The sequence below is a fragment of the Manis javanica genome, chromosome 6 (assembly GCF_040802235.1).
Source record: "Manis javanica isolate MJ-LG chromosome 6, MJ_LKY, whole genome shotgun sequence".
Lineage (NCBI taxonomy): Eukaryota > Metazoa > Chordata > Mammalia > Pholidota > Manidae > Manis > Manis javanica.
Window position 1 is genome coordinate 35,796,930 of NC_133161.1, and position 12,033 is coordinate 35,808,962.

Consider the following 12,033-nt stretch of genomic DNA (forward strand, 5'->3'; position numbering starts at 1 on the left):
ACAGTCAACAACAGGGGGATTTGCAATCTTTCAGGAGGATCGCACATCGCACTCCTTGTCTCCTCCAGGCCCTGCAAGGACAGCTGGGGAGAGGGTCCCCCGTCTCGTGCCTCAGCCCATGCTGTCACCTCCCTGAGAGCTTGTGCGTCTGTTTCCCAGGCTCCAGGAACATCTGCTCGGGGTTTTGCAGAGTCCCATTTCTATCCCTGGCTTTGGCTCTTCTTAATTTACAGTTTTGCTGCCATCCTCAGGAAGGCTCCAGGCAGAAGAACGGCAATTCGATGACTGTGTAGGGGAGATGGCCCCGGGTCTTGGGTAATTTTGCTTTGCACGGGAAACAGAGAAAGCAGAAGCACACTCAGGGGAGGCATTTTACCTCTGTTAACCCCCAAAGTGTCTTTATAAAGAAAAATTAAAGGCAAATTTAGACTAGAGTTAAGTAGGGGATATTACAAATGGAAAGTGCTATGGGTCTGCTAGGAAAATGAACATTTGGAAGTTACTGAGAGAAGCCAGTCTGAGACATGTATTCCATGTGCTCTGGATAAAGATAATTATGTGGCAGATACCACTGGGACTGAAGAAATTATAAAGTGATATGGGGGCAGAAATACTCTAAGAGAAAAGGCCTCAAAAATGTCTTTTATTTTATTAGAAAATAATTTACATCAATGAGACAAATAAAACTTTTCTTACAATGTAACAGAATGGCCCACACAGTGACCAGTCGCTTAGTGAGGCATTTATAAAGAGTGATTCCCAAAATGTGCCTGGCAGGAGGGCTGTTGAGAGGTCATCCTCAATGTCTGAGACCTGCAGAGCAGGGTAGACAGTGGTTCCTGTGCCCTGGAAACTCCATTCTCTGTCTTTTCAGGCCTTCACACCAGCTGCACTTCCCATGTTGGCCCCTGGCCCCCACTCCCCAGCCAAGGCCACCCCACCACCATGGCCACTCTGAAGTCCGTTAACATTCTTGGATGTTGGACCATCATCTCAAACTCAAAAGCTGGTTTAATGAACCTGCTCCTTTCTTCCTGCCCTCATCTCCTGACCAGGCCTACCTCTTGGCCTTGTTTCTGATAATAGCCCCTCTGCTCTCTCAATTACCCAGACTTAAACCACCCAGTTACTTTTTACTTTCTCTCCATTGCTCCTACCCCTAAACCCATTGTGTAGTAAGGATTTGACCTTACCCAAAGAGAGGTCTAGCCTTTGTCCTTGGCTCCTTGGAAGTAATCTCTAGGGCCCTGAAATGTCCTTCCTGAGAAGAGTATCTTTGTTTACTCACGCCAGATAATCTAGCAGTGTGATTTGTGGGGCACTAAGTGGAACTGGGTTGGAAAGGATTTTCCAAAGATGGCCACATGATATCTTTCATGCCCTATCTTCTGAGCCCTGAGTTGACCACGTAAAGTGTCCAGCTATTGCAAGACTGTATGTTGTGAGGAAGCCCAGGCCACACGGAAAGGCCATGAGCAGGTGCTCTGTTGATAGTCTCTGCACAGGTGCCAGACATGTGTGTGAATACATTGCAGTGGCTCCAGCCCCAGCTGACACATTAGCCCCCCAGCCACTGGAGTCTTCTTGGCCAAGGGCCCAGACACTGTAGCACAGAGCAGAACTGGGCCCACTGGACCCCTCCCAAGCTGCTGACCCCCAAACTCTGTGAGCTAATGGAACGGTGGGATCAGGCCATTAAGTGTTGAGCCAGTTGGTTGCCCAGCACTACCAACAGACAGACCTGGTCCCCCGGCTCTGGATTAGGCTCTCTGGACCCCCAGGGAGTCTTGTACCTTGCCCTTCCTAACTTTTCATCCTGAATTATCACTGCCAGCTTGCTCATCTCTACCCCACGCTAGATATTAGGTCTGTTAAGTCAGAGACCATGTTTGCTGTCTGTATCTCCTCAGCACACTGCATAAAAAATAGGCAATCAATAATGATTACCAAAAGTCTCCAGTAAGGGAGTGCCAGCGAGCACCTGAAGACGTGCTGATGGCACCACCCAGCAGGAAGAAACCGTCCACAACAGGTACCCGATCACATGTACCACCTTCCTACATGAACAGAAGCACCTCAGGTCAGTGTGAGGGCTACCAAGGGCCTAAGCCTGACTCTACTACGAAACCAGCTTTCAGTCTGCGAATTTTTCTTGAAAAGGCAAGCTCTGCTCTGAAAGACCCAGACAGCAGGAGGCCAAGAGGCCGGGGCTGTGGCTCTGGGTGGCAAATTATCCAGTGAATGTAGGCCACCAAGGGGCTCAGAGAGGGAAGCAAGGTCTAGTGACCTTTATCTAAGGCCTGAGATTAATCATTAATCAGAAAGCCTGACCCAAATCTGTTGAAGTGACAGTCAGATCCTGTTTTCAACAGAAGCCTTTATAGTGCTCAAAAGATGGAGGGAAAAGGGCCAGAGTACCACACCACAGAATGATGAGGGGAGCTGGAAGGTTCGCTTCTCAGATAAGGAAAAATGAAAGGAATCTCACTAAGGAGCCAAGGTTCTATTCGGAGAAACCTGATGGAAGTGGAAACATTTTAATTGCTTGGCCAAGTAAAAACCTAAAAAAACAAGGAAGATTATCTAATCTCATTTCCTAATTAGAACTAGAAATAATGGACTAAAGCATGTTCTGTGGTATGCAAAATAATTATTACACTCAACCCAACAACATTTAAATAAATCAGACAAGGGAGGTTAGGTATTAGAATGATGATTTCATTTGGGGAAAAAAATGAGAAGTTCCATTTAAAAGCTATTTTGACAGTAAAGAATTTATCTTTTGAGATTTTTCTCTCTCCAGTTCTCTAGGCTTTTTTTCTCAAAAGTGCTAATATAAAAAGGAAGTTGTTAATAAAACAACCAATTCTGACAAATCCTGGCATGACACACTTGCTGAAAGGCAGGCATTGTGATTATGGAGGGCTGTGGTCTCCCAGATGTTTAAGATGGTTCTGTAAATATGTGTATCCACACCTGCCTATGGGAGTCATTCAAACTGTGAAAGAATCATATTCCTTCACGTCTGAAGAGAGCCAAAATTTGCTAGTCTTCTGAATATGCAAAACATGCACATGATATAAAATGTAACAGGTATAAAAGGGTATGAACTACTGGTGGTTACCATGGGGGAGGGTTTGGGGTGGCTACATGGGCAGGTTGAGGGGATAAGGTGGCACAAAAATTCTCAATCATAATGTAGGTTGGTCACAGGGATGGTAGTACAGCGTGGAGAATATAGCCAATGATTCTGTAGCATCTTCCTATGTTGACAGATAGCAGCTGTATTAGCAGGGGTGAGGATTTAATAATATGGGTAACTGTTGAACACTGTGTTGCATACTTGAAACTAACATAAAATTGTATGTCAATGATACTTCAACTTTTTTTTAAAAAGGTATAATGTACTAAGTTTCCCTCTAAGAGTGTTCTTTAAATGCCCAGTTTTATTCTGAGAATTCAGAACATTGAATTGTTTTGTTTTGGGTCTACTTCAAGAATAGCATTAGGAGCATTTTTCTGTGTTTGTACCAAGAAAACAAGTCTATTTGATCAATGTGTTATTATTAAAGTCACTTTCTATCTTAATTCAACCCTTCCTAATTAAGTTACTTTCCCTGCTCCCAACATTTGAGACTATGACCATGGCAAAATCCTACCACCTAGTGGAAAAACTCTCCATTCTCTACTCTAAATCAGTTTTTAGAATTTAATATACATTAGCTGTTAGTCATTAGCTACAGAGATTTTAAAAGCTTAATTTTAAGGAAATGAGCTGCTAAGACACCTTTAATCAATGAAAGATTATGTAAATTTTGGCCTTAGAGATTTCATCAGTGTTACCATTTTTTAGAAAGACAATAGTTACTGGGAACTGCAGAGATCCACTCCCATTGTTTTAACTTTCTCTCATTTTTTTGTTTAGTTTCAAGATATAAGTACAAGTGGGTGACATTCGGCACAGTTTTAATTTCTTGCTCATGTTATGCATGATAAATTCACATGTGTATCTGTCTATGGGAGTCCTTCAGACTGAGAAAGAATCATGCCTTTTCTCATCCCTCAAGTCAGTGAAGGAGGATCTTATTCTTGCAGTAGATTTTGAGGTTGTATTTTACTATATATGGGTAGTTCTACATTTATTCATAGATACAGACTTTCCGATGCTTTATTTACATTGATTACCCCATCACAGGCAATAGTTTTAAGGCTACAAAACTTAATGCAGAAACTACAGACTAATGATCAAACTAAGGCAATAGAGAAGGGGAGAAGAGGGGGAAAGAAAATGGTGAATTTTTGTGGGAAACTTCAGTCCATTTCAGCACTAAACCAACATGAGTTGACATGGAAAGAGAAATAAGATCTTAGCTCTTTTTCACATTTCCCTCCTTCTTCTAAATGGAATTCTTAGTTTCAGGTCAGTCCATCACTGACCCCAGCCTATGGTGACCCCATACAGGGCAGAAGAAAAAAACACCTGTCAATACAGACATAGGAATAATAAATATTTCTAGAAGCCCAAGATCCTGCCTTATATGTTATGCCTTGTCTGCTCATCTGTTTGACTATCTAAGTCCTGTACATCCCTCTTGGCATTTATCTCCTCATTTTGGAATTCCTACACCATGAACTAGAGTGTCCTTATTTCCCAAGATCACCTTCAACTTTCACTTTTCACACTCTAGAAATCTTCTAGCTCAAGTCCCTGCCTAATATATGAGTGTCTCGTATCTTAAATGTATGTCCACCCTTTCTTTCCTAGCAGTGAAGGAAAATGCAGTCTCCTGTCAACAAACTCTGCCTTTTTAAATGGAACCTTAATCTTATCTGGATTGTCTTGTCTTAACGAGGTGATGAAGTCACAAATACCTCTTCTCTAATTCTCTTCTTCTGAAGTCTATGTCATACCATACTGGGTCACCAACACCAATATCCACTCAGTTTCAGAAGCTTATGTCTCTGCTTCTGGCAAATCTGAACCCAAACTAATGTTATTTCTCCCTTCTCACTTGCTTCCATAACATTTGAACATTGGATATCCATGTTGATAACTCCTTGGCATCCTCATTTCTCAATAAACTTTGGGATTAATCTAGATGGAGATGTGTCTAGAATGAGTTCAGTGAAGGGATGGAGTATAAGGCAATTAAAGCCTTGATTAGTCACCTTTTAGCGTGTATGTCCTGTTTATAACAAAGCCCTTCTGAAAAGGGGTAACCATGTTCATACCATATGGCCCCACACCCCAATTCAGTCACACATGAATGGACCAGAAATAGTATAAGGTGGGCCACGAATTCTCCTAGAAATTTGAAATGGGCTTCATAGAAAACCAGATTGTTTCTTGAACTGAGGAAAAATAAATTCAGAAGATGTCAAGAAGTTAAATAGTTTTATTGCTATGTCTTCAAATTCACTGATGATTTTTTCTGCAGTATCTAATCTGCTGTTGATATACCTACTGTATTTTTTATCTTACACATTGCAGTTTTTATCTTTAAGTGTTTCATTTTGGGTCTCTTTTATACTTTCAAGACCTCCAGCTTTTTAAGCATATAGAATACAGTTCAAGGCAGTAAGCTGGAACAATCATTGGGCTTACTGTATTTGTTTCCACTCTCTAGAAACAAGTCCTTCAATGCCTGATGTCCATTGTCTTGAAACCACAGTTGCAAATATTTTGGGGAAGAGAAGTGATAAATCCAGTCCCACTCTGTCTTGATGAGAAACAGAAGTCCTTCCTCCCATTTCCTAAAGCCTATTCAACTTTTCATTGGATTTCATCATATAGACCAATGTCCTTCAAAGAAATTCCCTTTTTTACCTAAGCAAAAACGTCTGATACATTGAACAAATAGGACTCATGGGGTTTCATCATTAAAAAAATTATCTTTGTCTCTTGCATCTTTAAATCTCTTCACTGAAAGGTAACCATTCTTCTGATCTTGGAAAAAAACTCAGGCCAGTCTACATGGGAGTACTGAATATTAGTACCCTCCCATGTATATGTCACTTACTAAAAAAGGACAAAAAGAGAGCTAATGAAAGGGTCCACTTTATATCTCTGACACAGATCATAGCTGGGGAAGTCAGGAAGTCAAAAATCAAATAAAATACAACATATAAATAAGTAGCTACAAAGAATTTAAGTAATGCCATAGCTGTAGATACATATAATGCGTGTTTAATTTCTAATCACTCAGAGGAGCTATGAAGAACACCACAGTCACCCATAAAATATCCCGAGTGCCAGAGGCAGAATGCTAAACTAAATAAATCTCTGATCTGACTCAATATGGGTGGTCTTTCTTATCTTAGGACAACAATTAAAACCAAAGAATAAGTTTATGTAGAACCAAAGAATGTCAAGAAATTTGACAAAACCTGTCAAGATTCAAGTAAAGGTGAGTGCTAACTAAAATAATTGGAAGTGAAACTCTACTTAGGAAACTGATACTAAATGGATGCAGAAAAAGCATGAAGAGAGGAAATGCCAAATGTGAAAGGAGCCAGTTCTGAGAAAAGACTGTGGATATAATTTGGACCATAACAATGGCTGGAGTTGGCAAGCCATCTGTTGATAAGCTGGGTCTCCTAAAATAAGGCAGCCTAGCGCTGCATACACAGCCAGCCACGGCACTTGAACACTACACTCAATTTTAAGCAATTCATTTGTTGAGGAAAGGTGAAAATTGGAAGGAATCCAAAGAAAACTAAAAGTGACCGTGGAAGAGCAGATTATTTAGGACAGTCTAAATTAATTAGAGATGGAGAATCTGGTTAAAAGACAGCAAAGGCAGAGAAGGATGCATGGATGACATTCAGTCACAAAAACAGTGCACAAACTCTTAACAGAAAGGATGTGAGCTCGGACGAGAACAGGACAAAAGAAACCTGGAAAACCATAATGCATAAGGACTTTCAGGGCCTGGGGCAAACCACAGACAGGTACGAATCACAGGGAACACAGCCCAACTTTACAGAGGAGAGAAGACTTGCTGGCTGGGTATTTTTCTATACTTCCTGAGTCAGGAATTGGGCTGAACGCTGCAGGAAATGCCAGGAACACAAAGACTTTGTTGTCTCCAACACTGATACAGTCTCTAAACCAGGTCAATTTCACCTGCTCTTCACCCATACACTTGTACAGGCCCCTGGGCTTGGTTTAATGCTCTCCTTGTCACTGTCTTGAAATTCTTACTTTTCAAACAAAGGACCTATAATTTCATTTTGCACTGGACCCTACCAGTTATACAGCTGATCCTGCATTTTTCTTAGTCGCAGAAAAAAGGTGAGAGCAGAGTTTGAGGACAAGGGGAGGCTTTCCAACAAACTGAACCTGTAAAGAATTTCACCCCTACTTCAAAGTGTCTTTTTTCTCCACATCTAAAATAACAGACAAATCTGGAGAGAGACCAAAGCAAGAACTAGGACAATCCATTCACCTCCTTTTTCTGCAAGATCCCCTTTTCCGTCTTACCTGCCAACTGAGCTTGCCCCAGACATCCTGCCCCAGGAGAGCAGTCACAAGGTTAAGGAGTATGCAGTGCAGTCACAGTAGGAGCTGTCATCAGTACAATGCTGTCCTCAGCATCAGGGCACTAAAACGATTCCACCACAGAGGTCACTACATGTTAATAAAGTCTTTCTTTAGTCAACTGACATCTCTAATCTTTCCAGATTAAATCACCTTTCTTCTTGCAGATTCCACAATCTGCCTTTGATGAGTAAAGAGCTACATTGGCAAATAGGAGGGCAGGCCATTAAGGCCTAGGAGAATTAGAGATTTCTTATCCCAAAATAGTATTAATAAGCAGAAAATTGTAGGAAATACACATGTACATATATTTCTGAGAGTTACAATTTCTTTGTTCATATATGCAAAAAAGCCCCATTTGTGCAAGACACTGTCAGGCACTAAGGATTCGGGGATGAATAGGATAGATATGGTTGCTGCCCTCATGGTGGTTACAGGCCAGTCATATTGAACATGTTCAGTTTATCTAAATCCATATATTGAACAGGCAATTCATTCTATATCCGAAATACAGTAGAAAGACCTGGATTGAGGAAACAGATATGAAAATCACCTATTTGTAAATGGCATTTGAAACCATAAAATGAACTACCCCAGAAATAATGTAGAGACAGAAGAGCAGTGGGCAAAGTCCTGAGGAACAGCGACATGGAAGAGGCGGGCAGAGCAAGCAGGGCCTAGAAAATAGAACAGAAACCCTAGGAGTGTGGAAGGGAAACCATTGTTGATCGTCAGTGTCAAATGTAAGCAAAAGTCCATTAAGAAAAAGTTTGAGAAATGGTCATTGCATCTAGCAAAGAGGTCATCAGTCATACCCCTAACAAGGACAGCTTTGACAGAGGGGATGAGAGGGAGGTAGATGTCAGATTGCAGCAGGATTTGAGGAATGGATGGGAAGTTAAAGAGGGGGACATGGATTAAGAAATCTACCTGTTTAAGAAATCTAGACAGGAAGGAGAGTAAGAAAAAAGACAGTGGCTACAGCAGGTCATGGGAGAGGACTTATTAGGATGGGAGAGTCTTAAATGGGTATCAACAGGAAAAGAAGGAGCAAATGGAAAGGGACAGACTGACCACACAGAACATGGTCCACATGAGAACGAGAGACTGGGGTCAAGGACAGAAGACAGCGCACATTGGTCTAAGTAGTACGGAAAAGCCACAGCTGGGGGGAGGCTCTAAGTAAGTCTCGAGGAACAGAGGGAGAAAGCGTACATCTGGAGAACTCTTCCTGATGGCTTCAGTATTCCCTCTGAAAGTAGGGTGACCGACCTTCCCAGCTTGCCAAGGACTCAGGCTTTTGCAGGACAGCTGGTCAGCTTATTGTCCACTCAGGGAACTGCCTTCCCTCTTCTGGACCTTTCCAGCCCTTAGTCTCTGGGCCACAAATTGGGCACCTAACCATTTCTTATGTCTTGTTTTGCCATTGTGTGGTAATCTTATCTGCCCACTTACAGGTAAGCTCTGTAAAGGAAGCATGTCTTCAGGGTGAAAAGATATTTAAGCAGCTTATAAATCCCTACTGCTTCATGGGAAGATACTCCCCAACAGGCCTGACGATAGGTTACTTTGCACAGACCTTCCTAAAAGTGGATCAGACAGGCCCCTTCCAGAGATTTCCCCAAATCCAAAAAAGAACTATTGGCCCCTCACTAGAGCCAGTAGAAAGCCTCCCCTTGCCCTCAAACCCTGCTCTCACCTTTTTTCTGTGACCAAGAAAAATAACAGCCTCTTTGCCTGATTAAGTGCTTACCAAGTATTAGGCATCACTTTGTTCAATCTTCATAGCTACCCTGTTAGGTGGGATTCTTCCCATTGAGATGAGGAGGCTGTGGCTCAGAAAGGGTAACTCGGCCAAGGTCACACGGCTTGTGAGCAGCACGAAATTCAAAGGCAGGTCCTTCAACTTCAAAGCCAATGATCTTCACCACCATCTAGGTGGTCTTCTAGCCTAGTGGCCATTTTCCCCAGACATAGTCCCCAGATGTCCTATGTCTGATGTAACCATTCGCTGTCTCCTCAGAATCACACACTACATTTTAACTCTAGTCTAAACTTTTTTCCTTTGCAGGTGACCTCCTGCCCCTGAAATAACCAACTGCCACATGGTGTCCCTCCTCTCCCATCAGTGAGCACCACTTTGCTCTAACTGCAAATGGGAGGCAACGCAGATGGTGTGCAAACTCCTCCTAGCTTAGCTCTATCACATAAACTCACATTACTGAGCAGTGTACTGAACCCTGAGGATGCCCAGATGAGAATGCCATGCAAAGAGTATAACACATGTACACAATTACAAGGCAAAATCTGAGAGGTCCAAATGAAGTTCTAGGCTTGAAGGAGGGATGCATTACACAGTTGGTGGGGGAAACAATCGTAAAATATTCCTCTGCAACATCTACAGGCAATATGGGAGGAACTTGGGTTTTCTATCATTTGTACTGAATGAAGGTTAAAAATGGGTCTGAGATTGTACCTTGGAGACTACCTAATGTCTTTTCCACCATTGTTTTTCCTGAGTCTGTAAGAAACTGTTCCTGAGCCCGTATGTGGATTTAGAGTAATTCAGAAGTTCACCTCAGCTCATCAATATTAAAGAAGTTTGGCAAAGGGATGTGGAGTAGAATTATAATTTAGTCTGTTTTGGCAATATTTAAAACCATTTAAGGGTATGGAAAATTAGATATTCTTAGCATTTGGGAAGCCATAATTAAAATATTAAGTTAAAAAATATTGTTTGGCTTGCTCCATTTGTTTGTCAGACAAAAAAACAATCTGTGGCAACAGCAGTCCACATTCAGGATGAATATTGCTGATGGAATAAGCTTGTTACAATCCATTTCTTTGAGGATTCGTGCATGCATAATGACTGTTTCAAAATTTAAAAAGGGACATGAAAGTCAGAGGAGGCCAGCAAACAAACAAAAATTAGGAACATAACTTTTTTTCCCACAGCTCATTCATTCTTCATCTCCCCAGAAAGACACAAAATAGCTCATGTGTTCCTCTACCTGGGAGGCCCTCAAACACTGTAGCCTTCAGGTGGCCTCTATCACATCGCAGCTGCTTTCTCTGCCCTTGTTCACCTTCATGTCCTGCTCCCCCATATTCCTGGCCTAAATGCAAATATCTACAGAAAAATCTCTAGGTATTTTATTGGCAAAACCAACCCTGAAGGAAAAAAGTGAGAAAAAAGAAATGAAATAAAAGTCAATGCTTCCTTAAATTTCTTTCTCACCAATTCTGTGACTTCCTATGGGTCCAGTTTGATTCCTCTTAGGTGGTGAGGGAAATTTAGGGGCACCACAAACTTTGTCCAAATTAACTCTTGCAAAAACAGAAAACTCAATTAAATTTAAGACACGTTTTAATCTCTGTGCAGTTTGAAGAACTGCACCACACTGTATAGTAGTCAAGGCTGCTCAACTTTGTTTTGCTCCACAGGTGCTGAGAATTGAGTTAATCATTTGCCTTACTTCATGGCCCGCGACTGCCATTAGTTTCAGCTGATTCTTGGATGTTTTGGTATTGATTTTATTTTTTATCCCAACTCTGAAGAGTAATTTCTAAGTCACTTACAACAGTTATGTGAAACAAGAAGGACTTCTGACCATTCCTTGACATTCTCAATCCCCAGGGCAGGTCAATATTCTTTCACAGAACCTATAAAATGTCTTCATATGAAAATTTCAAAACAGAAGTTTTGCAATTCAAAATGGAAGACCAGGTGGGTTCAACACAACTGGTGCAGGTGTAGGACAGGCAAAGGTGATTCTAATGTGCAGCCAGAAGCCCCTCAGGTGGGGCCCTGAGCAGGGAACTGCTGTCTCCTATTCATGGTTAAAGGTCATTACTGGTTTCTTACACATGTCTTATTCATACAATCCTTCCTTTTTTTCTGTTTGTTTCCAGTGATTACAATTTATTTATTCCATAGAATGAAATATAAAACAAGAAAACATTAAAATTGCTTTCTTTAGACTAAAGAAATCATCTAGTCCATGTTTAAGAATCTAACATGTTTTCTTCTTGTAATTAAAATATTATATGAGGAAATTAGCACAGAGCCAGGCATTTAGCAACACATTAGATCCTTTCATATGTTTCCTGGGTGAAGAATTTGAGGGTGTTAACCAAATGTTTTGGTTCAAAGAACAAAATTTCTTTAAAAATTTTTAATGTCAAGGCCTGCCAGAGTAAGACATTAAAGACAGCATTTTATCACATGCTGGAAGTATTACTGTTATAAGCAATTAATTTGGACTTTTTTGAACAGTTCTCATAAAATATACATGGTTATCAAAACTCCCTCCATTCCCAACTGCAGGTAATGTCCTATTTAGCTTCCCCAGGCAGGAAAATAATTTGTTATGAACATAACCTATGACATCGTCTGTAGGGGGGAAGGACCACATCTCAGGGCCCTCCTGGGTCCTCTGCAGCATCAGCTCAGCACGGCACACACTGCCAGGCCCGGTAGATATGGTAGGAAC

At 41.4% G+C, this 12,033-nt stretch overlaps 1 long non-coding RNA gene across 3 annotated transcripts in view; it reads right to left on the reverse strand.

Annotated features, from left to right (window-relative positions):
• The window catches only part of LOC108388157 (uncharacterized), a 119,377-nt gene that overhangs the window by 106,436 nt on the left and 908 nt on the right, over positions 1-12,033 (reverse strand). For 2 of the 3 annotated variants that reach the window (XR_012132185.1, XR_012132183.1), the window contains exon 2: positions 7,484-7,604. The exons of the other annotated variant lie outside the window; for it this stretch is intronic. This is a non-coding gene — a long non-coding RNA (uncharacterized lncRNA). The remainder of the gene's footprint in view (positions 1-7,483; positions 7,605-12,033) is intronic. 3 annotated transcript variants of the gene reach the window in all.